The 27,353-nt window shown below is 47.9% G+C and overlaps 1 protein-coding gene across 2 annotated transcripts in view; it reads left to right on the plus strand.

The window, feature by feature from the left end:
* The first annotated feature begins 245 nt into the window (after window positions 1-245).
* BCL9L (BCL9 like) overlaps window positions 246-27,353 on the plus strand; it is a 64,443-nt gene continuing 37,335 nt past the window's right edge. The window contains exon 1 of one of the 2 annotated variants that reach the window (XM_077250459.1): window positions 246-676. The gene's annotated coding sequence lies outside the window, so the exon portion shown is untranslated. The remainder of the gene's footprint in view (window positions 677-27,353) is intronic. The other variant, XM_077250460.1, reaches the window with a different exon arrangement.

Below are 27,353 nucleotides of genomic sequence, written 5' to 3' on the forward strand. Positions count from 1 at the left end.
TCTTTCCCTCAGTCTCCCCTCCACCTTTCCCTCAGTCTCCCTATGCCGCCCCCCATCCTTCCCTCAGTCTCCCTATGCCGCCCCCAGCCTCCACTGTAGTCCTTGCTTCCTATCCCCCCCCCCCATGGCCTCAGCCTTCACTGTAGTCACTACCAGCCTCCCCTTCCCTTCAGCCTCCCCTTCCCTTCAGCCTCCCCTGTCGCCCTCCTCGCCGTGTCCCAGGTGTGCGGGCGGCTGGGAGGACTGAGCTCAGGAGACAGGAGGAGGAGGGGAGCAGGAAGCAGTTACAGGGAGAGGCTCTTATTTTGACAGCGGCAGCAGAGCGGCTGTAGGATCCAGTGTCTTCCCACATCCGAGATCAGAAACCCCCGGGAGCGGGGACACCAGAGCGGCACCGCGGGGAGGGGGATCATCCAGCCGGGTCCCCCTCCGTTCTCCCCCGACACATGCCCGGATTGTAAGCGAGGAAGTGCCGGGCAGATCGGTTACATGCCCGCCGTGCCCTGCGGCTCGGAGGAGGGGGCACGATGAGAGGGGGCACGGTGCTCGCCTCAGCTGCGGCTCTCTCTCCCCCTCGGCCCCCGAGCTGCGGATGCTGAGAGGGGGAACTGGGAGACCTCACAGGAGGCCGGAGACTGAGGCGATGGGAGGCCGCAGGGGAGAGTGCTGACGAGAGGTAAGCGGCAAGGGCAAGCGGGGCAGCCAGGTAGTCAGTGCCCACCTGCCCTGCTGCACTACATGCCACCCCACCTGCCCTGTATACACAGCTGCATGCCACCCACCTGCCCTGCTGCACTACATGCCACCCACCTGCCCTGTGTACACAGCTACATGAAACCCACCTGCCCTGTGTACACAGCTACATGAAACCCACCTGCCCTGTGTACACAGCTACATGCCACCCAACTGCCCTGTGTACACAGCTACATGCCACCCACCTGCCCTGTATACACAGCTACATGCCACCCACCTGCCCTGTATACACAGCTACATGCCACCCCACCTGCCCTGCTGCACTACATGCCACCCCACCTGCCCTATACACACAGCTACATGCCACCCCACCTGCCCTGCTGCACTACATGCCACCCCACCTGCCCTATACACACAGCTACGTGCCACCCCCACCTGCCCTGCTCCACTACATGCCACCCACCTACCCTGTGTACACAGCTGCATGCCACCCACCTGCCCTGTGTACACAGCTACATGCCACCCCACCTGCCCTGCTGCACTACATGCCACCCCACCTGCCCTGTATACACAGCTACATGCCACCCCACCTGCCCTGCTGCACTACATGCCACCCACCTGCCCTGTGTACACAGCTACATGCCACCCACCTGCCCTGTGTACACAGCTACATGCCACCCACCTGCCCTGTGTACACAGCTACATGCCACCCACCTGCCCTGTGTACACAGCTACATGCCACCCACCTGCCCTGTGTACACAGCTACATGCCACCCACCTGCCCTGTGTACACAGCTACATGCCACCCACCTGCCCTGTGTACACAGCTACATGCCACCCACCTGCCCTGTGTACACAGCTACATGCCACCCACCTGCCCTGTGTACACAGCTACATGCCACCCACCTGCCCTGTGTACACAGCTACATGCCACCCACCTGCCCTGTGTACACAGCTACATGCCACCCACCTGCCCTGTGTACACAGCTACATGCCACCCACCTGCCCTGTGTACACAGCTACATGCCACCCACCTGCCCTGTGTACACAGCTACATGCCACCCACCTGCCCTGTGTACACAGCTACATGCCACCCACCTGCCCGGTGTTGTAGACAGCTACATGCCACCCACCTGCCCGGTGTTGTAGACAGCTACATGCCACCCACCTGCCCGGTGTTGTAGACAGCTACATGCCACCCACCTGCCCGGTGTTGTAGACAGCTACATGCCACCCACCTGCCCGGTGTTGTAGACAGCTACATGCCACCCACCTGCCCGGTGTTGTAGACAGCTACATGCCACCCACCTGCCCGGTGTTGTAGACAGCTACATGCCACCCACCTGCCCGGTGTTGTAGACAGCTACATGCCACCCACCTGCCCGGTGTTGTAGACAGCTACATGCCACCCACCTGCCCGGTGTTGTAGACAGCTACATGCCACCCACCTGCCCGGTGTTGTAGACAGCTACATGCCACCCACCTGCCCGGTGTTGTAGACAGCTACATGCCACCCACCTGCCCGGTGTTGTAGACAGCTACATGCCACCCACCTGCCCGGTGTTGTAGACAGCTACGTGCCACCCACCTGCCCGGTGTTGTAGACAGCTACGTGCCACCCACCTGCCCGGTGTTGTAGACAGCTACGTGCCACCCACCTGCCCGGTGTTGTAGACAGCTACGTGCCACCCACCTGCCCGGTGTTGTAGACAGCTACGTGCCACCCACCTGCCCGGTGTTGTAGACAGCTACGTGCCACCCACCTGCCCGGTGTTGTAGACAGCTACGTGCCACCCACCTGCCCGGTGTTGTAGACAGCTACGTGCCACCCACCTGCCCGGTGTTGTAGACAGCTACGTGCCACCCACCTGCCCGGTGTTGTAGACAGCTACGTGCCACCCACCTGCCCGGTGTTGTAGACAGCTACGTGCCACCCACCTGCCCGGTGTTGTAGACAGCTACGTGCCACCCACCTGCCCGGTGTTGTAGACAGCTACGTGCCACCCACCTGCACTACATGCCACCTCACCTGCCCTGTGTACACAGCTACATGCCACCCCACCTGCCCTGCTACACTACATGCTACCCCACCTGCCCTGTATACACAACTACATGCCACCCACCCGCCCTGTATACACAGCTACATGCCACCCCACCTGCCCTGCTGCACTACATGCCACCCCACCTGCCCTGCATACACCAGCTGTGCACTACATGCCACCCCACCTGCCCTGCATACACCAGCTGTGCACTACATGCCACCCCACCTGGTGATGGTCTCCATGGCTTATCATTCCGTCTGTGTGTAAGAATGAGGCTGCAGCCGTTGCATGTGACTGGCATCGGTGCCATGTTGACAGCTGGTGGGCAGGACTATTAAATGACGCGTGGGCTCCCGGTCTCTCGCCCCCTCTTTGTGCCGGGGTGGCTCTCGCCCCCTCTTTGTGCCGGGGTGGCTCTCGACCCCTCTGTGTGTCGGGGTGGCCCTCGACACCCCCCCCTTCCTGTGTGTCGGGGTGGCCCTCGACACCCCCCCCCCCCCCCCTTCCTGTGTGTCGAGGTGGCCCTCGCCCCTGTGTGAGGTCGCGCTCCTGGCTTTGTCTCCAGCATAGTCATCACTGTGAAGCTGACCGGTCCCAGGATCAGCAGTAAGGTCGTCCTGCTGGATGTGGTGTATGACCACAGGACCACCGTAGCAGTGAGTGGTGGTCACACCGAGGAGGAGCAGACACTGATCTTCCGGTCATCGTCCATGTAGAAAGCCGGCTGTATGAGACTGTGATGTAGAGCATCTGCCCTCGCTGTGCTCCTGGTAAGGCCTCGTTCACACCAGAGTCTGGGCCATGTGTATAACTCGCTGCACACAGCAGAACATTCATATCAGCCAATGGCGAAATGCACATGAACGTGTTTTTACTGACTGACGCGATTCATGTGAAAAGAATCCCAGCACATAGTTACACGTGTGCCTCACCTACAACGGCGGGGTGAGATGGTAATGCGGAGGGTGTGGGGACATCAGAACACACGGCCTCCCCTGCTGACCCCGAGTGTCATCACCAGATCAACTTTTAGAACAGGAGTTTCATACAATGACAGAAGTATTTATTTTCTTCTAAACAAAAAATAAATACAGTGGCATGTAAAAGTTAGGACACCCCTCTTCAACATTAATAATATTGTGAACAGTTAGGCTGTGTGCACACGTTGCAGATTTTTCACGTTTTTTTCGCTATAAAAACGCGAAAAAACCACATACATTATGCATCCCATCATTTAGAATGCATTCCGCAATTTTTATGCACATGATGCGTTTTTTTCCGCATCGCGGTAAAAACGCAGCATGTTCATTAATTTTGCGGATTTTTTGCGGATTTCCCACTATATTATTGCATTGGGAACCTCCGGAAAAATCCGCAAAAAAACTGCGGTAAAAACGCATGCGGATTTCTTGCAGAAAATGTCTGGTTTTGCTCAGGAAATTTCTGCAAGAAATCCTGAACGTGTGCACATAGCCTTAAGCAAGTTGAGGATGAAATGATCTCTAAAGGTCAAAAGTTACAGATGACACATATCCTTTTGTATTTTAGGCAAAAAAATACATGGTAATTTTTTATGTTTTAAAAATGACAAAAAGGAAAATGGGCAGATGCAAAAGTTTGGCACCCTGCATAGTTCATACCTAGTAACACCCCGTTTTGCAAGCATCGCAACTTGTAAACGCTTTTTGTAGCCGGAGAAGAGTCTTTCAATTCTTGTTTTGAGGGATTTTCATCCATTCTTCCTTGGAAAATTCTTCCAGTTCTGGGCCGTCTTGCATGCACTGCTATTTTAAGGTCTACCCACAGATTTTCAATGTTCAGACCAGGCGACTGTGAGGGCCATTGTAAAACCTTCAGCTTGCGCCTTTTAACGTGTGTTTATGATTATTATCCATTTGTAGAAGCCATCCTCTCTTCACTTTCAGCTTTTCTACAGATGGTGTTCTGTTTGCATCAAGAATTTGTTGACATTTCTTTGAATCCATTCTCTTTACCCGTGGAATGTACCCTGTGCCATTGGCTGCACCACAACCCCAAACCATGATTGATTCACCCCTGTGCTTAATGGTTGGCCAGATGTTCTTTTCCTGAAATTCTGTGCCCTTTTTTCTCCACACATACCTTTGATCATTGAGGCCTAAGAGTTCTGTTTTAACCTCATGGGTTCACAGGACTTGTTTCCAAAGTGCATCAGGCTTGTTTAGATGTTCTTTTGCCTATTTCGGACACTGAATTTTATGGTGAGGATGCAGGAGAGGTTTTCTTCTGATGACTCTTCCATGAAGGCCATATTTGTGCAGGTGTCTCTGAATAGAACAATGTACCACAACTCCAGAGTCCGCTAAATCTTTCTGAAGGTCTTTTTCAGTCAAGTGGGGTTTCTGATTTGCCTCTCTCTAGCAATCCTATGAGCAGCTCTCACTGACATTTTGCTTGGTCTTCCAGACCTTATCTTGACCTTCATTGTTCCTGTTATCTGCCATTGCTAAATTACATTTCAAACTGATGAAAGGGCAACTTGAAAACACTTCACCATCTAATCAAAACCATCTGCTTTGCAGGCCTCCACCATTTTCTTTTTCACAGTGCTAGGCAACTGCTTGGGCTACTTTCACACTAGCGTCGTGCACTGCACGTCGCTATGCGTCGTTTTGGAGAAAAAACGCATCCTGCAAAAGTGCTTGCAGGATGCGTTTTTTCTCCATAGACTATTATTAACGACGCAGTGCGACGCATTGCCACACGTCGCAACCGTCGTGCGACGGTTGCATCGTGTTGCGTCGGACCGTCGCCACCAAAAAAGTTACATGTAACGTTTTTTGGTGCGTCGTCTGCAGCATTTCCGACCGCACATGCGCGGCCGGAACTCCACTCCCGCCTCCCCGCACCTCACAATGGGGCAGCGGATGCGTTGAAAAACAGCATCCGCTGCCCCCGGTTGTGCGGCGCTTCCACAGCTAGCTTCGGTGCTCTGCAACGTCGCATAGCGACGTGCAGTGCACGACGCTAGTGTGAAAGTAGCCTTTAGAAGAACCCATGGCTGCTGCTTTTTGGCACAAGGTTAGAGGAGGCTGGGTTTTTATAAAGCTGAGAAATTTGCATCACCTGGCATGTCCCAATGATGATAGTGACCAAGCCATAACCCTAGCAGGCTAATTAAGGTCTGAAACCTTGGTCAAAGATTTCTGAGCACACAAATCTCCAAGGGTGCCCAAACTTTTGCATCAGCTCATTTTCCTTTTTGTAATTTTTAAAATGTAAAAATATGACAATTTTTTGTTTTTGCCTAAAATACAAAGGAAATGTGTCATTTTTAACCTTAGCCTTAGGGGGAGTTTTTACTGATGCATGCCCAGGCAGAGGGAAGGGAGAGTGAGATTCGGTGCACGTAGAATATCATTGTTCTCGGCAGCACATGTCTCGTTTACACAGGACAATGTGCTGCTGAAAATGATGATTTTTTTTTTAACCCCTTTTTGACCTTGGACGGGATAGTACGTCTGAGGTCAGAACCCCTGCTTTGATGCGGGCTCCGGCGGTGAGCCCGCATCAAAGCCGGGACATGTCAGCTGTTTTGAACAGCTGACATGTGCCCGCAATAGCGGCGGGTGAAATCGCGATTCCCCCTCCGCTATTAACTAGTTAAATGCCGCTGTCAAACGCAGACAGCGGCATTTAACCGCCGCTTCCGGCCATCGGGCTGGAAATGAGTGCATCGCCGACCCCCGTCACATGATCGGGGGTCGGCGATGCATCAGGATAGTAACCAGAGGTCCTTGAGACCTCTATGGTTACTGATGCCGGCCTGCTGTGAGCGCCACCCTGTCGTCGGCGCTCATAGCACACCTGCATTTCTGCTGCATAGCAGCGATCTGCTATGTAGCAGAGCCGATCGAGTTGTACCAGCTTCTAGCCTCCCATGGAGGCTATTGAAGCATGGCAAAAGTTAAAGAAAAAAAAAAAAATGTGAAAAATATAAAAGTTTAAATCACCCCCCTTTCGCCTCATTCAAAATAAAACAATTAAAAAAAAAAAATCAAATCTACACATATTTGGTATCGCCGCATTCAGAATCGCCCGATCTATCAATAAAAAAAAAAGGATTAACCTGATCGCTATACAGCGTAGCGAGAGAAAAAAATCGAAACGCCACAATTACGTTTTTTTGGTCGCCGCTACATTGCATTAAAAAGCAATAACAGGCGATCAAAAAAACGTATCTGCACAAACGTGGTATCAATAAAAACGTCAGCTTGGCACGCAAAAAATAAGCCCTCACCCGACCCCAGATCACGAGAAATGGAGACGCTACAAGTATCGGAAAATGGCGCAATTTTTTTTTTTTTTTTTTAGCAAAGTTTGGATTTTTTGTTCACCACTTAGATAAAAGAAAACCTAGACATGTTTGGTGTCTATGAACTCGTAATGACCTGGAGAATCATAATGGCAGCAGGTCAGTTTTAGCATTTAGTGAACCTAGCGAAAAAGCCAAACAAAAAACAAGTGTTGGATTGCACTTTTTTTTGCTATTTCACCACACTTGGAATTTTTTTCCCCGTTTTCTAGTACACAACATTGTAAAACCAATGATGTCGTTCAAAAGTACAACTCGTCCCACAAAAAAAAAGCCCTCGCATGACCATATTGACAGAAAAATAAAAAAGTTATGGCTCTGGGAAGGAGAGGAGCGAAAAATGAACACGGAAAAACGGAAAATCCCAAGGTCATGAAGGGGTTAAGCAAGCTGAAAAATAATTTCACCCAACGAACAAGCATTTTGTTAGTTCTTTGGCTGATTGGTGGCCTGTTTAGTGCTTATCCCCGATTATTGGCTAGTGTGAATGTACCCTTAATGTTCATGTGACAACACAAGCTGCGGAGTGTTACAGAATACGTCTGGGGCAAAGCAAGTGTTACATATTGTAATGTTAGGAAACTTCTATTACTTGTACCGGCCCTGATTCATCAAAGCTTTGACCACAGAATTCTGGAGAAAAAATTTTGAAAAGTTATAAAAATGAGGTGCTACCTGTCTGCCATTAACCCCTTTCTGGCATAATAGCACACTGATATCGGTATTCCCCCCTTTGATGTGGGCTCTGGCGGTGAGCCCACATCTTTCCGGAGACATGTCAGTTGTTTTAAACAGCTGATGTGCCCGCAATAGCTGCAGATGGAATCACGATCCACCTGTGGCTATTAACCAGTTAAATGCCGCTGTCAAACTGACAGCGTCATTTAAATCGCGCTTCCGGCAATCGCGCTGGAAATAAGCGCACCGGTGACACCCGTCACGTGATCGTGGGTCACCGGTGTGTTGACATGACAACCTGAGGTCTGCTGGAGACCTCTATGGTTGTCAGTGGCAGCTTGCTGTGAGCGCCACCCAGCGGTCGGCGCTCATAGCAAGTGAGTAAATCTGCTATATGGAGGCGATCTGAACATCGCCTCTATGTAGCAGAGTCGATCAAGTTGTGCCAGCTTCTAGTCTCCTATGGAGACTATTGAAGCATGCCAAAAGTAATAAAAAAAAAAAGTTTTAAAAAAAAAATATAAAAGTTCAAATCACCCCCCTTTCGCCCCAATCAAAATAAAACAATAAAACTAAAATCAAACATACACATATTTGGTATCACCGCGTTCAGAATCGCCCGATCTATCAATAATAAAAGGGATTAACCTGATCGCTAAACAGTGTAGCAAGAAAAAAGTAAAAACGCCAGAATTGCCGCCTCTTTTTTTTTTTTTGGTTGCCGCAACATTGCATTGAAATGCAATAATGGGCGATCAAAAGAACGCATCCGCACGAAAATGGTATCACGAAAAACATCAGCTCGGAACGCAAAAAATAAGCCCTTATTCCATATTGATGGAAAAATAAAAAAGTTACGGCTCTGGGAATGAGGGGAGCAAAAAACGAAAATGCAAAACTAAAAACCGCTCTGGGAGTTAAGGGGTTACAGTGAGTCCACACACAGGCTCCATGTCCAGAAGTCTCCATTACCTTAGCATACATGTTGCAGTTATCTCCTATCTGATTTTCTTTTTTCAGTGGCAGTTTAGTTCTTTGTACTTTTTATTATCATTCTTTTCTTGCCGTAATGGAAATCCGCTCTGTGTACACTGCTCGCTCCTGTGCCGGCTTGTTATACCCAGCATTCAGAGCCGAGACACAGGAAAGGTGAAGGGCAGCCTAACCCAGTGATGGCCAGAAGGTGAGACTCGGACATACACAGTCGCTGTCTAAGCCTGACCGACCGTTGTCTGTCCCGAATACCACATATTCGTGGGAGCTCAGTGTAGCAGATCCTTCATGTGTTTTCAGCAGGGAGAGAGGAGGAAGCCGCTCTGAGGAACTTCCCTGAAAACAAAAGGATCGGCCGATCAAATCCACTTGCCTGATCCTTCTCTCTCCGAACTCCTTGGTCAGGGCAGACTTGGGAGGCCACGTACACACTACATGATTGGCATCTATGGGGGACTCTAAACTATAGTTGTGGGCAGTTGTTTTGAGACTGACATAAACTTAGTTTTTTACACATTTTGCTTCTTCAGTGTGTGTGTGTGTGTGTGTATGTGTGTATATATATATATATGTATGTATGTATGTATGTGTATATATATATATATATTAGTTGTTTCCAGCCAGCTAACGCTCGGCACGCTTATTGCTATCTAATTAACGCTGCTAGTGATTAAACTAAAGTAAATAATGACAACATTCAATAGCGCTTATGCAGGTGGTAAATTAACTTAAAATGAAGTTAATAACAATAATAATCGTGTGGGGACGAAGCCTCGTGTGGTAATGTGTGGGGACGGAGCCTCGTGTGGTAATGTGGTGGGGGACGGAGCCTCGTGTGGTAATGTGGTGGGGGACGGAGCCTCGTGTGGTAATGTGGTGGGGGACGGAGCCTCGTGTGGTAATGTGGTGGGGGACGAAGCCTCGTGTGTGGTAATGTGGTGGGGGACGGAGCCTCGTGTGGTAATGTGGTGGGGGACGAAGCCTCGTGTGTGGTAATGTGGTGGGGGACGAAGCCTCGTGTGTGGTAATGTGGTGGGGGACGGAGCCTCGTGTGTGGTAATGTGGTGGTAATGTGGTGGGGGACGGAGCCTCGTGTGGTAATGTGGTGGGGGACGAAGCCTCGTGTGTGGTAATGTGGTGGTAATGTGGTGGGGGACGAAGCCTCGTGTGGTAATGTGTGGGGACGGAGCCTCGTGTGGTAATGTGGTGGGGGACGGAGCCTCGTGTGGTAATGTGGTGGGGGACGGAGCCTCGTGTGTGGTAATGTGGTGGAGGACGGAGCCTCGTGTGTGGTAATGTGGTGGGGGACGGAGCCTCGTGTGTGGTAATGTGGTGGTAATGTGGTGGGGGACGAAGCCTCGTGTGGTAATGTGTGGGGACGGAGCCTCGTGTGGTAATGTGGTGGGGGACGGAGCCTCGTGTGGTAATGTGGTGGGGGACGGAGCCTCGTGTGGTAATGTGGTGGGGGACGGAGCCTCGTGTGTGGTAATGTGGTGGAGGACGGAGCCTCGTGTGTGGTAATGTGGTGGGGGACGGAGCCTCGTGTGTGGTAATGTGGTGGGGGACGGAGCCTCGTGTGTGGTAATGTGGTGGGGGACGGAGCCTCGTGTGTGGTAATGTGGTGGGGGACGGAGCCTCGTGTGTGGTAATGTGGTGGGGGACGGAGCCTCGTGTGTGGTAATGTGGTGGGGGACGGAGCTACTGTGCAGGGGGCGGGATTAGCGAGTAATCACGATGCTATATATATATATATATATCTCCTCTTATTGAAGTACAGTTATCAGCATTTCTGAAGATTTTATACTTTTATTGACAAATATGTGAAGTTTATGTAAAGACTCTATTTCCAGTGTTGACCCTTATTTTCCAGACTTCTGCACTTCTTCCCGGCAGCGGAGATTCATCTGGTCCAAGTCCTGACTGATGACCGCCCATTCCTGTCTGATCAATGCTTGGAGCTTATCACAATTTGTGTTTTGGTCGTCCTCTCACTAATTGAGGATTGACCATGGGTTCTCAGTGGGATTAAGATCTGGGGAGTTTCCTAGCCATGGACCCAAAATGTCAGTGTTCTGTTCTCCGATCTACTTGGTTCTCTCTTTTGCCTTGGAACATGGTTTCCATCCTGCTGGAAAAACTATCCCCACATTTCTCTTGGAGCTTTGGGAGAAGGATGATTAGATCCTATTCTTTATTCCTGGCAGTGATATTAGTCATAATTGTTAGTGAGCCCACTCCATGGATGAAAAGCCCCCACACATAAATGGTCTCCGGACGCTTTACTGTTGGTAAAGCATCACCTTTTTTTTTTTCTCTGGACAATCATTCTTCCTGATGTCCCAAAAAGTCTGATGGGGCTTCATCAGAGAAAATAACTTTACCTCAGTTCTCTGCATTCAAATCCCTGTACTTCCTGCAGAATGTCCGTCTGTGGGAGGAACAAAGATTGGACTCCGGAGAACTGGTAAAATGATTGTTCGGAGAAGGAATGGTGAGCGCTACCATGAGTCCTGTGTCTGCCAACAGTAAAGCATCCTGAGATTATTCTTGTGTGGGGACTTCTCATCCATAGAGGGGGCTCACTCACAATTTTGCCTAAGAACACTGTCATGAATAAAGAATGGCATCTAATCATCCTCCAAGGTCAACTTCTCCCAACCATCCAGGGGTAATTTGGTGATGATGCTATTTCCAGTATCATGAAGACCATATCACAAGGGAAAAGTGATAACTAAGTAGCTCGGTGAACAAAACATTGACGTTTTGGGTTCATGACCAGGAGACTCTCCAGATGTCAATCCCGATTAGAACCCTGGTCAATCCTCAAAAATGAGAGGACAAACAAACACAGAAATTGTAATGGACTCCAAGCACTGATCAGACAAAAATGGGCGACCATCACTCAGGATTTGGCCCAGAAGCTGATCTGTTGCCGGGGGAAGGGCAAAAAAATGAGGGATAATGCTATAATTATTGAGTCTTTACATAAACCCGATGCATTTGTCAATAAAAGTGCAAAAACTTATGAAATGCTTATGGTTGCACTTCAGTAACCAGAAAAATATCCAACTCATAGATCTAAAAACACCAACACAAATCTTGTTTTTCACAATCTCCGTATTACTGCCTGAGCCTTGAATGCTGGTAAGATCGAGCACAGATCTCCATGTCTGTACCTCAGGACCTCCAGTCTGGTGTGGGACACAGTGTAGCACAGATCTCCATGTCTGTACCTCAGGACCTCCAGTATGATGTGGGACACAGTGTAGCACAGATCTCCATGTCTAGACCTCAGGACTAGGGTTGAGCGACTTTCATTTTTTTAAGATCGAGTAGGGTTTTGGGAAACCCGATTTTGTCCAGAGTCGAGTCGAGTGCAGTCGGCCGATTATCGCTAAAAGTCGGGGATCGACCGAAACACGAAACCCAATGCAAGTCAATGGGGAAGCATAGTCGGCAGTGAGTGGAGGCCAGGAAAACACCTACAGTGCCCATTTTAATGCCAAAAACATCCATTCTTGTTTCTGAAGCTTGCCAATCTTAATTAACTGTATAATAATAGTTGGGCATAGGGAATTGGGGGAAAGTTGTGGGGGGAGTAGGGCTGGCTCAAGTTTTTCGTGGGCCCAGGAAATGCGGACTACGTCACGGCGGTGTTGCAGGGAAAGGTAAGTATTTAAAAGTTGCAAGTGCTGTGATCCTGAGCAAGCAGGGGGGGGGCCCACTCGTTCGCATTGCCACTGGCACAGGGCCCCTCAAAGTACGGCGGTGTGTTTGCATGGCGGGGGCGCCTCCCACCAGCAGCGACACTTTTGCGTACTCTGAGGGGCCCTGTGCCAGTGACGTCGCCAACGAGTATGCCCCCCCCACCTGATGAAGGAACCTGCACTTTCATCTGCACCTTCCTCTTTGTCCCTGTGTAAGGTGGTATAACATGCGGGAAGGGGAACCTTACTTTCAGCAGGGACAGATTCTGGCTGTGTAGAGTACAAGGGGAATGTAGTGGTCTAGGTCAATGTACCAGCAGACTCATTTAGCAGTGGCTGGGCAATGGGCAGGATGAGGAGGAAACAGATATAGGGCCAAAGAATAAAGTAGGCTACATGCAGTTCAAAATTGGTAACAGGACTAAACAGGCGGCATTGCTTTGTTCAGTGGAGTAGCAAACCCAAGAGCAGCAGACACTGTTTCAAGGGCCTAACCACACTAGTAGGCCAAATGCAGTTTAATATCTGATAGTATAGGGCGAAAGCCAGAATGTGGAAGCTCAGCTTTGTTCAGTTGAGGACAACACCAGGGAGGGGCAGACACCTTTAGTAGGCCGGAAAAGCCTATTGCATTTTTTAAAATGGTAATTTGGAGCAGAAGGTTGAAGCTCAGCTTTATTTAGTTGAGGGCAACACCAGGCAGGGGCACACAGACAGACACCTTTAGTAGGCCGGAAAAGCCTATTGCATTTTTCAAAATGGTAATTTGGAGCAGAAGGTTGAAGCTCAGCTTTATTTAGTTGAGGGCAACACCAGGGAGGGGCAGAAGCCGTTAGTAGGCCCTAACCACCATTTTTTTTTTTAAAACCACATAATGAGAGCCGGAAGGTTGAAGCTCAGCTTTATTTAGTTGAGGACAACACCAGGGAGGGGCAGAAGCCGTTAGTAGGCCCTAACCACCATTTTTTTTTTTAAAACCACATAATGAGAGCCGGAAGGTTGAAGCTCAGCTTTATTTAGTTGAGGACAACACCAGGGAGGGGCACACAGACAGACACCTTTTGTAGGCCTGAAAAGCCTATTGCATTTTTCAAAATGGTAATTTGGAGCAGAAGGTTGAAGCTCAGCTTTATTTAGTTGAGGGCAACACCAGGGAGGGGCAGAAGCCGTTAGTAGGCCCTAACCACCATTTTTTTTTTTTAAAACCACATAATGAGAGCCGGAAGGTTGAAGCTCAGCTTTATTTAGTTGAGGACAACACCAGGGAGGGGCAGAAGCCGTTAGTAGGCCCTAACCACCATTTTTTTTTTTTAAAACCACATAATGAGAGCCGGAAGGTTGAAGCTCAGCTTTATTTAGTTGAGGACAACACCAGGGAGGGGCAGAAGCCGTTAGTAGGCCCTAACCACCATTTTTTTTTTTTAAAACCACATAATGAGAGCCGGAAGGTTGAAGCTCAGCTTTATTTAGTTGAGGGCAACACCAGGGAGGGGCAGAAGCCGTTAGTAGGCCCTAACCACCATTTTTTTTTTTTTAAAACCACATAATGAGAGCCGGAAGGTTGAAGCTCAGCTTTATTTAGTTGAGGACAACACCAGGGAGGGGCACACAGACAGACACCTTTAGTAGGCCTGAAAAGCCTATTGCATTTTTCAAAATGGTAATTTGGAGCAGAAGGTTGAAGCTCAGCTTTATTTAGTTGAGGGCAACACCAGGGAGGGGCAGAAGCCGTTAGTAGGCCCTAACCACCATTTTTTTTTTTAAAACCACATAATGAGAGCCGGAAGGTTGAAGCTCAGCTTTATTTAGTTGAGGACAACACCAGGGAGGGGCACACAGACAGACACCTTTAGTAGGCCTGAAAAGCCTATTGCATTTTTCAAAATGGTAATTTGGAGCAGAAGGTTGAAGCTCAGCTTTATTTAGTTGAGGGCAACACCAGGGAGGGGCAGAAGCCGTTAGTAGGCCCTAACCACCATTTTTTTTTTTAAAACCACATAATGAGAGCCGGAAGGTTGAAGCTCAGCTTTATTTAGTTGAGGACAACACCAGGGAGGGGCAGAAGCCGTTAGTAGGCCCTAACCACCATTTTTTTTTTTAAAACCACATAATGAGAGCCGGAAGGTTGAAGCTCAGCTTTATTTAGTTGAGGACAACACCAGGGAGGGGCACACAGACAGACACCTTTAGTAGGCCTGAAAAGCCTATTGCATTTTTCAAAATGGTAATTTGGAGCAGAAGGTTGAAGCTCAGCTTTATTTAGTTGAGGGCAACACCAGGGAGGGGCAGAAGCCGTTAGTAGGCCCTAACCACCATTTTTTTTTTTAAAACCACATAATGAGAGCCGGAAGGTTGAAGCTCAGCTTTATTTAGTTGAGGACAACACCAGGGAGGGGCACACAGACAGACACCTTTAGTAGGCCTGAAAAGCCTATTGCGTTTTTCAAAATGGTAATTTGGAGCAGAAGGTTGAAGCTCAGCTTTATTTAGTTGAGGGCAACACCAGGGAGGGGCAGAAGCCGTTAGTAGGCCCTAACCACCATTTTTTTTTTTAAAACCACATAATGAGAGCCGGAAGGTTGAAGCTCAGCTTTATTTAGTTGAGGACAACACCAGGGAGGGGCAGAAGCCGTTAGTAGGCCCTAACCACCATTTTTTTTTTTTAAAACCACTTAATGAGAGCCGGAAGGTTGAAGCTCAGCTTTATTTAGTTGAGGACAACACCAGGGAGGGGCAGAAGCCGTTAGTAGGCCCTAACCACCATTTTTTTTTTTAAAACCACATAATGAGAGCCGGAAGGTTGAAGCTCAGCTTTATTTAGTTGAGGACAACACCAGGGAGGGGCACACAGACAGACACCTTTAGTAGGCCGGAAAAGCCTATTGCATTTTTCAAAATGGTAATTTGGAGCAGAAGGTTGAAGCTCAGCTTTATTTAGTTGAGGGCAACACCAGGGAGGGGCAGAAGCCGTTAGTAGGCCCTAACCACCATTTTTTTTTTTTTAAAACCACTTAATGAGAGCCGGAAGGTTGAAGCTCAGCTTTATTTAGTTGAGGACAACACCAGGCAGGGGCACACAGACAGACACCTTTAGTAGGCCTGAAAAGCCTATTGCATTTTTCAAAATGGTAATTTGGAGCAGAAGGTTGAAGCTCAGCTTTATTTAGTTGAGGGCAACACCAGGGAGGGGCAGAAGCCGTTAGTAGGCCCTAACCAAAGTTGAAGGCCAAATGCAGTTTAATTTCTGATACTATAGGCCGAAAGCCAGAAGGTGGAAGTTCCGATTTAGACAGTGGAGGACAATTTGAATTAGGGACTGCAGACAGACTTAGTAGGCTGTCCCCTGTGGACCATGCATCCACCACATTAACCCATTGCGCCGTAATGGACACGTAATCTTCCGTGGCCATGCCTACAGGTCCATGCGTCTGTTGTCAGGTGCACCTTTGTACTCACAGATTGCCAGAGTGCATGGACAATGCGGTCTTCTACATGCTGGTGGAGGGTTGGGATGGCTTTTCTCGCAAAAGAAGTGTCGACTGGTTAGCTTGTAGCGTGGTACAGCGTAGTCCATCATGGCCTTATTAATAGTAAATAAAATATATAACTAGGCTCTATGAACTTTTAAATAGGTTCCAGGGGTACACGGGCAGCATTGGTGTGGTCAGTGGAGGAGTATTGCAAGTAGGGGCTGCAGACAGGCTATCAAAGGCCTAAAATAACAAACAGTAGGCAGTCATGGCAGTTTTACATCGGTTACATGGATACACAGGCAGGCACTCCAGGCAGCATTGTGGTCAGTGGAGGAGTATTGCAAGTAGGGGCCGCAGACAGGCTATCAAAGGCCTAAAATAACAAACAATAGGCTCATGGCAGTTTTACAGCGGTTACATGGATACACGGGCAGGCAGCTTGGTGGTCAGTGGAGGAGTATTTAAAGTAGGGACCGCAGACAGGCTATCAAAGGCCTAAAATAACAAACAATAGGCTCATGGCAGTTTTACAGCGGTTACATGGATACACGGGCAGGCAGCTTGGTGGTGAGTGGAGGAGTATTTAAAGTAGGGACCGCAGACAGGCTTCAAAGGCCTAACATAAGAAAATGGGCTGGCTGTAGGCACTTTATAATTGGTTCCAGGGGTACACGGGCAGCAGTGGTCTGGTCAGTGGAGGAGTATTTAAAGTAGGGACCGCAGACAGGCTTCAAAGGCCTAACATAAGAAAATGGGCTGGCTGTAGGCACTTTATAATTGGTTCCAGGGGTACACGGGCAGCAGTGGTCTGGTCAGTGGAGGAGTATTTAAAGTAGGGACCGCAGACAGGCTATCAAAGGCCTAACATAACAAACAATAGGCTCATGGCAGTTTCACAGCGGTTACATGGATACACGGGCAGGCAGCTTGGTGGTCAGTGGAGGAGTATTTAAAGTAGGGACCGCAGACAGGCTATCAAAGGCCTAAAATAACAAACAATAGGCTCATGGCAGTTTTACAGCGGTTACATGGATACACGGGCAGGCAGCTTGGTGGTCAGTGGAGGAGTATTGCAAGTAGGGGCCGCAGACAGGCTATCAAAGGCCTAAAATAACAAACAATAGGCTCATGGCAGTTTTACAGCGGTTACATGGATACACGGGCAGGCAGCTTGGTGGTCAGTGGAGGAGTATTTAAAGTAGGGACCGCAGACAGGCTATCAAAGGCCTAAAATAACAAACAATAGGCTCATGGCAGTTTTACAGCGGTTACATGGATACACGGGCAGGCAGCTTGGTGGTCAGTGGAGGAGTATTTAAAGTAGGGACCGCAGACAGGCTTCAAAGGCCTAACATAAGAAAATGGGCTGGCTGTAGGCACTTTATAATTGGTTCCAGGGGTACACGGGCAGCAGTGGTCTGGTCAGTGGAGGAGTATTTAAAGTAGGGACCGCAGACAGGCTATCAAAGGCCTAAAATAACAAACAATAGGCTCATGGCAGTTTTACAGCGGTTACATGGATACACAGGCAGCTTGGTGGTGAGTGGAGGAGTAGTGCAAGGAGTGTCTGTCCCAGTACTCCCAAAATATAAATAGATGTTAATGTCTCGCAAAACAACCAAAACAAAAAAAAAAGGTGGCATACTTAGGTACAGGGGTGGGCTCATCTACTGAGTTTCTGACATAGTAATTTGGCAGTAACTATTTAATGGTGCCAATATAGGACACAGACACAGACTACTTTAAGTTGCATCATAGATGTCTACAAATTTGTATTGTCAGTGCCAGACATTGAATGATGTCAGCGAATAGACTAAAGATTGGTGGAGCTGTGCGACATAATTTTGCACGTGGTAGAGCACATTTTGAGCTGGGGTAGGGGGGAACTCTCTTGTGGCCGGCGGGACCGCCCCAGGGCCCCTCATGTTACAACGGTGTGTCTGACGTTGGGTGCGCACCACCACCGCCAGAGACACTACATTGTAGTATGAGGGACCCAGTAGCAATGCCGTCAACCAAAAGCGAGCACACCCACCTCTTCAGACAAACAGCAGTCTCACGGGTGCTTGCGCCAAGTCGCGATACCACGGCCCCGTGTGGGGAGTTTTGCCATTTAGGGAGGTGTAAACATGTCGTATGCTGTACAATCAGCTGCAGCAAATTAGACATTAGAAAAGTAATTCACAGGCAAGAGCTTTTCATAGGAAAGCTAGGTGTCGGCCGGGCAAGGTGGGGCAAAAGATTTCGAAATCCAGTTGTGGTTCATTTTAATGAATGTTAGATCGTCAACATTTTGGGTAGCCAGACGAGTCCTTTTTTCGGTTAATATTGAACCTGCAGCACTGAATACTCTTTCTGATAGGACACTTGCTGCCGGGCAAGCAAGCTCCTGCAATGCATATTCTGCCAATTCTGGCCAGGTGTCTAATTTGGAGGCCCAGTAATCAAATGGGAATGACGGTTGAGGGAGAACATCGATAAGGGATGAAAAATAGTTAGTAACCATACTGGACAAATGTTGTCTCCTGTCACTTTCAATTGATGCAGCAGTACCTGTCCTGTCTGCGGTCATAGCAAAATCACTCCACAACCTGGTCAGAAAACCCCTCTGTCCAACGCCACTTCTGATGTGTGCACCCCTAACACTCCTAGTCTGCTGCCCCCTGGAGCTCGTGTGAGAACGATCACGTGCGCTGTGTGCTGGGAATGCCTGAAGCAAACGGTCAACAAGAGTTGATTGTTTGGTTGCTAATATTAGTTCCAAGTTCTCATGTGGCATAATATTTTGCAATTTGCCTTTATAGCGTGGATCAAGGAGGCAGGCCAACCAGTAATCGTCATCGTTCATCATTTTCGTAATGCGTGTGTCCCTTTTTAGGATACGTAAGGCATAATCCGCCATGTGGGCCAAAGTTCCAGTTGTCAAATCTCCGGTTGTGATTGGTTGAGGGGCAGTTGCAGGCAAATCTACGTCACTTGTGTCCCTCAAAAAACCAGAACCCGGCCGTGACACGCAACCAAATTCCTGTGCCCCCGGGAAAGGTTCGGCATTAAAAATATACTCATCCCCATCATCCTCCTCGTCCTCCACCTCCTCTTCGCCCGCTACCTCGTCCTGTACACTGCCCTGACCAGACAATGGCTGACTGTCATCAAGGCTTTCCTCTTCCTCTGGTGCAGACGCCTGCTCCTTTATGTGCGTCAAACTTTGCATCAGCAGACGCATTAGGGGGATGCTCATGCTTATTACGGCGTTGTCTGCACTAACCAGCCGTGTGCATTCCTCAAAGCACTGAAGGACTTGACACATGTCTTGTATCTTAGACCACTGCACACCTGACAACTCCATGTCTGCCATCCTACTGCCTGCCCGTGTATCCTCCCACAAATAAATAACAGCACGCCTCTGTTCGCACAGTCTCTGAAGCATGTGCAGTGTTGAGTTCCACCTTGTTGCAACGTCTATGATTAGGCGATGCTGGGGAAGGTTCAAAGACCGCTGATAGGTCTGCATACGGCTGGCGTGTACAGGCGAACGTCGGATATGTGAGCAAAGTGCACGCACTTTGAGGAGCAGGTCGGAGAACCCAGGATAAGTTTTCAATAAGCACTGCACCACCAGGTTTAAGGTGTGAGCCAGGCAAGGAATGTGTTTCAGTTGGGAAAGGGAGATGGCAGCCATGAAATTCCTTCCGTTATCACTCACTACCTTGCCTGCCTCAAGATCTACTGTGCCCAGCCACGACTGCGTTTCTTGTTGCAAGAACTCGGACAGAACTTCCGCGGTGTGTCTATTGTCGCCCAAGCACTTCATAGCCAATACAGCCTGCTGACGCTTGGCAGTAGCTGGCCCATAATGGGACAACTGGTGTGCAACAGTGTCATCTGCCGATGGAGTGGTTGGCAGACTGCGTTCTGTGGAAGAGCTGTAGCTTCTGCAGGAGGACGAGGAGGAGGGGGTGCGAACGCCTACAGCCAACTGTTTCCTAGACCGTGGGCTAGGCACAACTGTCCCTAAATTGATGTCGCCTGTGGACCCTGCATCCACCACATTCACCCAGTGTGCCGTGATGGACACATAACGTCCCTGGCCATGCCTACTGGTCCATGCATCTGTAGTCAGGTGCACCTTTGTACTCACAGATTGCCTGAGTGCATGGACGATGCGCTGTTTAACATGCTGGTGCAGGGCTGGGATGGCTTTTCTGGAAAAAAAGTGTCGACTGGGTAGCTCGTATCGTGGTTCAGCGTACTCCATCAGGGCTTTGAAAGCTTCGCTTTCAACTAACCGGTAGGGCATCATCTCTAACGAGATTAGTCTAGCTATGTGGGCGTTAAAACCCTGTGTACGCGGATGCGAGGATAAGTACTTCCTTTTTCTAACCAGAGTCTCATGTAGGGTGAGCTGGACTGGAGAGCTGGAGATCGTGGAACTTTCGGGTGTGCCGGTGTACATGGCAGACTGAGAGACGGTTGGAGACGGTATTGTTTCCGCCGGTGCCCTAGATGCAATATTTCCTCCTACAAAACTGGTGATTCCCTGACCCTGACTGCTTTTGGCTGGCAAAGAAACCTGCACAGATACTGCCGGTGGTGCGGAAAATGGTGGCCTTACAGTGACGGAAGGGATGTTGCGTTGCTGACTAGCTTCATTGGCCGAGGGTGCTACAACCTTGAGGGACGTTTGGTAGTTAGTCCAGGCTTGAAAATGCATGGTGGTTAAGTGTCTATGCATGCAACTAGTATTTAGACTTTTCAGATTCTGACCTCTGCTTAAGCTAGTTGAACATTTTTGACAGATGACTTTGCGCTGATCAGTTGGATGTTGTTTAAAAAAATGCCAGACTGCACTCTTCCTAGACTCGGATCCCTTTTCAGGGATTGCAGACTGAGCTTTAACCGGATGGCAACGCTGTGCTCCAACAGGTTTTGGCTTTGACACGCGTTTTGGTCCAGATACGGGCCCGGCAGATGGAACCTGTTGCGATGTTGATGCCTGCTGCGGCCCCTCCTCCACCTCCGCTTCTGAACTACTGCCGCCTGCACCCTGTTCCCCCAATGGCTGCCAATCGGGGTCAATAACTGGGTCATCTATTACCTCCTCTTCGAGCTCGTGTGCAACTTCGTCTGTGTCACTGTGTCGGTCGGTGGTATAGCGTTCGTGGCGGGGCAACATAGTCTCATCAGGGTCTGATTGTGGATCTGTACCCTGAGAGGGCAATGTGGTGGTCTGAGTCAAAGGAGCAGCATAGTACTCTGGCTGTGGCTGTGCATCAGTGCACTCCATGTCAGAATATACTTGTAATGGGCATGGCCTGTTAAATGTTTCACTTTCTAAGCCAGGGACGGTATGTGTAAAGAGCTCCATGGAGTGACCCGTTGTGTCGCCTGCTGCATCCTTCTCTCTTGTTGTAGTTTTTGCTGAGGAGGACAAGGAAGCGACTTGTCCCTGACCGTGAACATCCACAAGCGACGCGCTGCTTTTACATTTACCAGTTTCGGAAGAGGAGGCAAAAGAGCTAGAGGCTGAGTCTGCAATGTAAGCCAAAACTTGCTGTTGCTGCTCCGCCTTTAAAAGCGGTTTTCCTACTCCCAGAAAAGAGAGCGTTCGAGGCCTTGTGTAGCCTGACGACGAAACTGGCTCCACAGCTCCAGACTTAGGTGGAATATTTTTATCCCCACGACCACCTGATGCTCCACTACCACTACCATCATTACCAGCTGACAATGAACGCCCACGACGACCTCTTGCACCAGACTTCCTCATTGTTTTAAAATCTTAACCAAAGTAACTTTATTTGTTGCTGTCAAACAACTTACACGGTGAGCTATAACTTCAGTATGATTTCAATATCCCTTAACAGGTTGGTGAGACCACAAGGAAATTCAGGCACAATGTTACACACTCTGTTTTCTGTGGCACAAAATCACAGAGATGACACACACGCAGGACTGTCACTCAAGCACTAATGTCAATATTAATCTCCCACCTAATTTATTTATTTTTTTTTCTCAGGGAGACTTTAGAAACCAAATAATATTAAAAAAAAAAAAAAAAAGGCTTTCTATGGCCCACAATTAGAGAGAGAGAGGTGGCACAACCAGGAGTCAAGACTGGCGCACAAGCTGAAAGGGCAATATTACTCTCCCACTGTTTTTTATGTTTTTTTTGTTTTTTTCAGGGAGACTTTAGAAACCAAATAATATTAAAAAAACCAAAAAAAAAAAAGGCTTTCTATGGCCCACTGAATGAGAGGGAGAGAGGTGGCACACCCAGGAGTCAAGACTGGCACACAAGCTGAAAGGGCAATATTATTCTCCCACTGTTTTTTTAGGTTTTTTTTTTTTTTTTCAGGGAGAATTAGAAACCAAATAATATTAAAAAAAAAAAATAAATAGGCTTTCTATGGCCCACTGAATGAGAGGGAGAGAGGTGGCACACCCAGGAGTCAAGACTGGCACACAAGCTGAAAGGGCAATATTACTCTCCCACTGTTTTTTTAGGTTTTTTTTTTTTTTTTCAGGGAGACTTTAGAAACCAAATAATATTAAAAAAAAAAAAAAAAAAAAAAAAAAGGCTTGCTATAGCCCACTGAATGAGAGATAGCACACACAGCAGTGGCACACAAGCCCTGACTGAGGCCAATATTTTTCTCCCACTGATTGATGTAGTGTTTTTGTGTTGAGGTAGAATTTAGAACACAAATCACGGAAAAAATAAATAGGCTTTCTATGGCCCACTGAATGAAAGGGAGAGAGGTGGCACACCCAGGAGTCAAGACTGGCACACAAGCTGAAAGGGCAATATTACTCTCCCACTGTTTTTTTATGTATTTTTTGTTTTTTCAGGGAGACTTTAGAAACCCAATAATATTTAAAAAAAAAAATAAATAGGCTTTCTATGGCCCACTGAATGAGAGGGAGAGAGGTGGCACACCCAGGAGTCAAGACTGGCACACAAGCTGAAAGGGCAATATTATTCTCCCACTGTTTTTTTAGGTTTTTTTTTTTTTTTCAGGGAGACTTTAGAAACCCAATAATATTTAAAAAAAAAAATAAATAGGCTTTCTATGGCCCACTGAATGAGAGGGAGAGAGGTGGCACACCCAGGAGTCAAGACTGGCACACAAGCTGAAAGGGCAATATTACTCTCCCACTGTTTTTTTAGGTTTTTTTTTTTTTTCAGGGAGACTTTAGAAACCAAATAATATTAAAAAAAAAAAAAAAAAATAGGCTTGCTATAGCCCACTGAATGAGAGATAGCACACACAGCAGTGGCACACAAGCCCTGACTGAGGCCAATATTTTTCTCCCACTGATTGATGTAGTGTTTTTGTGTTGAGGTAGATTTTAGAACACAAATCACGGAAAAAATAAATAGGCTTTCTATGGCCCACTCAGTGAGAGATGGCACACACAGGGATGGCACTGTAGCAGAAATGCCAATCTTAATCTCCCACAAAAAAAAAACAAAAACAAAAAAAAAAACTGTCCTACAATTACTATCTCCCTGCAGTAATGTAAGCCAGGTATGGCAGGCAGCAATAGGAGTGGACTGATGCACAAATTAAATAAAAAGTGTGGACAAACAAAAAAGATAGCTGTGCAGAAAGGAAGGAACAAGAGGATATGTGCTTTGAAAAAAGCAGTTGGTTTCCACAGTGGCGTACACACAGCAATACAGCTATCACGGAGCCTTCTAGGGCAGCCCAATGAGCTACAGCGCTGAGGGGAAAAAAAAAAAAAAATAGCTTCCACAGTCCCTGCACACCGAAGGTGGTGTTGGACAGTGGAAATCGCTGCAGCACAAGCGGTTTGGTGGTTAGTGGACCCTGCCTAACGCTCTCCCTGCTTCTGACGAAGCGGCAGCAACCTGTCCCTAAGCTCAGATCAGCAGCAGTAAGATGGCGGTCGGCGGGAACGCCCCTTTATAGCCCCTGTGACGCCGCAGACAGCAAGCCAATCACTGCAATGCCCTTCTCTAAGATGGTGGGGACCAGGATCTATGTCATCACGCTGCCCACACTCTGCGTTCACCTTCATTGGCTGAGAAATGGCGCTTTTCGCGTCATTGAAACGCGACTTTGGCGCGAAAGTCGCGTACCGCATGGCCGACAAGCACAGGGGTCGGATCGGGTTTCATGAGACGCCGACTTAGCCAAAAGTCGGCGACTTTTGAAAATGATCGACCCGTTTCGCTCAACCCTACTCAGGACCTCCAGTATGATGTGTGACACAGTGTAGTACAGATCTCCATGTCTAGACCTCAGGACCTCCAGTAAGATGTGGGACACAGTGTAGCACAGATGTCCATGTCTGGACCTCAGGACCTCCAGTATGATGTGGGACACAGTGTAGCAGGGATCTACATGTCAAGACCTCAGGACCTCCAGTATGGTGTGGGACACTGTGTAGCACGGATCTACATGTCTGTACCTCAGGACCTCCAGTATGATGTGGGACACAGTGTAGCACGGATCTACATGTCTGTACCTCAGGACCTCCAGTATGCTGTGGGACACAGTGTAGCACAGATCTCCATGTCTGTACCTCAGGACCTCCAGTCTGGTGTGGGACACAGTGTAGCACAGATCTCCATGTCTGGACCTCAGGACCTCCAGTATGATGTGGGACACAGTGTAGCAGGGATCTACATGTCAAGACCTCAGGACCTCCAGTATGATGTGGGACACAGTGTAGCAGGGATCTACATGTCAAGACCTCAGGACCTCCAGTATGGTGTGGGACACAGTGTAGCACGGATCTACATGTCTGTACCTCAGGACCTCCAGTATGCTGTGGGACACAGTGTAGTACGGATCTCCATGTCTGTACCTCAGACCTCCAGTCTGGTGTGGGACACAGTGTAGTACGGATCTACATGTCTGTACCTCAGACCTCCAGTCTGGTGTGGGACACAGTGTAGTACGGATCTACATGTCTGTACCTCAGGACCTCCAGTATGATGTGGGACACAGTGTAGCACGGATCTACATGTCTGTACCTCAGGACCTCCAGTATGATGTGGGACACAGTGTAGCACGGATCTACATGTCTGTACCTCAGGACCTCCAGTATGCTGTGGGACACAGTGTAGCACAGATCTCCATGTCTGTACCTCAGGACCTCCAGTCTGGTGTGGGACACAGTGTAGAACAGATCTCCCTGTCTGGACCTCAGGACCTCCAGTCTGGTCTGGGACACAGTGTAGTACGGATCTCCATGTCTGTACCTCAGGACCTCCAGTCTGGTGTGGGACACAGTGTAGTACGGATCTCCATGTCTGTACCTCAGGACCTCCAGTCTGGTGTGGGACACAGTGTAGCAGAGATCTCCATGTCTGGACCTCAGGACTTAGATCTGTTTTAGTAGTCCAGATTCTTAATTTTGATTTTAAAAAATAAGGCGGCTGATGCAATCTGCAAATTACCTGGTTGCATTCAGGGAGTTGGAGACCTTGTGCAGAAAAGTCAAGCTGGTTGCACTTAATCCGACCAGTCTGACCTACATGTGGGACATCTCTAGAGAGAAGTGCTATATTTTAAAGAGGTCCCAAATTAATCACATACTTCAACACTTCTACATTTCACGCCAATTGCAGTAGCTCTGCCACCAGCAAAACTGACTTGAGATCTTTTGTAATCTCCCCCCTATAATGCTTTAAGGAGTATTCCCATCTCCAAGATCCTATCCCAAAATGTAGTATGTGTAATATTAGAAATGTAGTCTAGTTCTTCTGATTTGCTATGTCACTTACCACATGTGCAGGGCATTGCAGTAGCTTAGTTATCCATGGTTACGACCACTCATATAGTGACAGTTAGTTGTTAGTGGTCGTAACCATGGATATCTAAGCTACTGCAATGCCCTGCACATAGGGTAAGCAACATAGTGAATCGGAAGAACTATACTACATTTCTAATTGGAGATACTGTATTTGCTATTAATAATAATTAATAAATGTTATTACTTACTACAACTACTAAATATGGGGCCGGATCTTGAAGATGGAAATACTCCTTTAATCTTTGGCTTTTGCTGTACCTTGTAATTTACCAATTTGTCTGTTTTTAGGCTGAAATTCTGTAACTGATTTGGCCTAGTTCACACAACAGTACTGTGGTCGTATTTTCTCATCAGTTTTATGTCCACAAGTTCTATGCTAACCATGGGACTAATGACTTGTATCAACCATCTTGTAGGCATACAGTGCATTGAAAAAGTGTTCATACCCTGTGAAGTTCTGCTTTTTTACACATTTAATTTAAAGGAAGACCTATTATTATTCCTCTATCCTAGACATGGCCGACAAGTCATCCACACATGAGATATGAGCTGAATATAGTTATTATATAGAGGCAGACCTTTCTATGTGTCTACCTGCGTATTTACAGTGCCTTGAAGAAGTATTAATTTCCCGGATCGTTTGCTCGCACTGTCCCGGTGTGAGCGCACACAGCCTGATCACAGTGGCGTGAATCCTGTATTTTTCGCCTTTGCTCGTCCAGCGCAGGAGCCACGTAGCTGGTAACCAGTTTGTTGTGGAAACACGTGGGAAGATGTGTGTATGTGACGGCGTACAGCGTGTACAACAGGAACAGTTTGTTTTGCATCCTTGTTGCTTGTTAATCTCCCTGCTGTTGACTATTGAATGTGTGTAATAGCGTTGTGCCAAATCCCAGAGAACATGCAAACTAATGGAAGGCACAGAACAGCCGGGATTTGTGCACGCTTCTGGGCACAGCCTCAGATTCTTCTTTGCTCTTATGCATTTTGTTATCTGATTTGCAGTTTATTTTTATTTTTTATTATTTTTGTGCTACAGTCCTTTCCCTATGCATTAAACATACTCCTGTATGCTAAAATAGGAGGCCTGTAATGATGGAGAGAGGGCCAAGATGGCACCATTTCGGGATAGCTCTGTTCTTTCCTCTATAAATTGTGCCAATTTAAAACTTTTGCTTCCGCCAAAATATTTTGATTTAACACTAAATTACTATGGTTAGATTAGATAACATCATAGACAATGATTTTCCCATGAGAAGGTCTTGTGTATAAGAGTCAGGAGGCCCCCAATACACATCAGATGGCTTTGCAGCCCCCAACAATCAGCTGGTTTGGACAACTTTTATCTAAAGTGTACGAGGGCCTTTAGTCAAGATGAGATTGTTTTACCAGTTGTGAATGCAATCCTTCATGTTACGAGCATTAATAATAATTTTAATAATAATTTTTATTTATATAGCGCCAACATATTCCGCAGCGCTTTACAACTTATAGAGGGGACTTGTACAGACAATAGACATTACAGCATAACAGAAATCACAGTTCAAAATAGATACCAGGAGGAATGAGGGCCCTGCTCGCAAGCTTACACACTATGAGGAAAAGGGGAGACACGAGGGGTGGATGG

Source organism: Ranitomeya variabilis, chromosome 4 (assembly GCF_051348905.1).
Source record: "Ranitomeya variabilis isolate aRanVar5 chromosome 4, aRanVar5.hap1, whole genome shotgun sequence".
In the NCBI taxonomy this organism is placed as follows: domain Eukaryota; kingdom Metazoa; phylum Chordata; class Amphibia; order Anura; family Dendrobatidae; genus Ranitomeya; species Ranitomeya variabilis.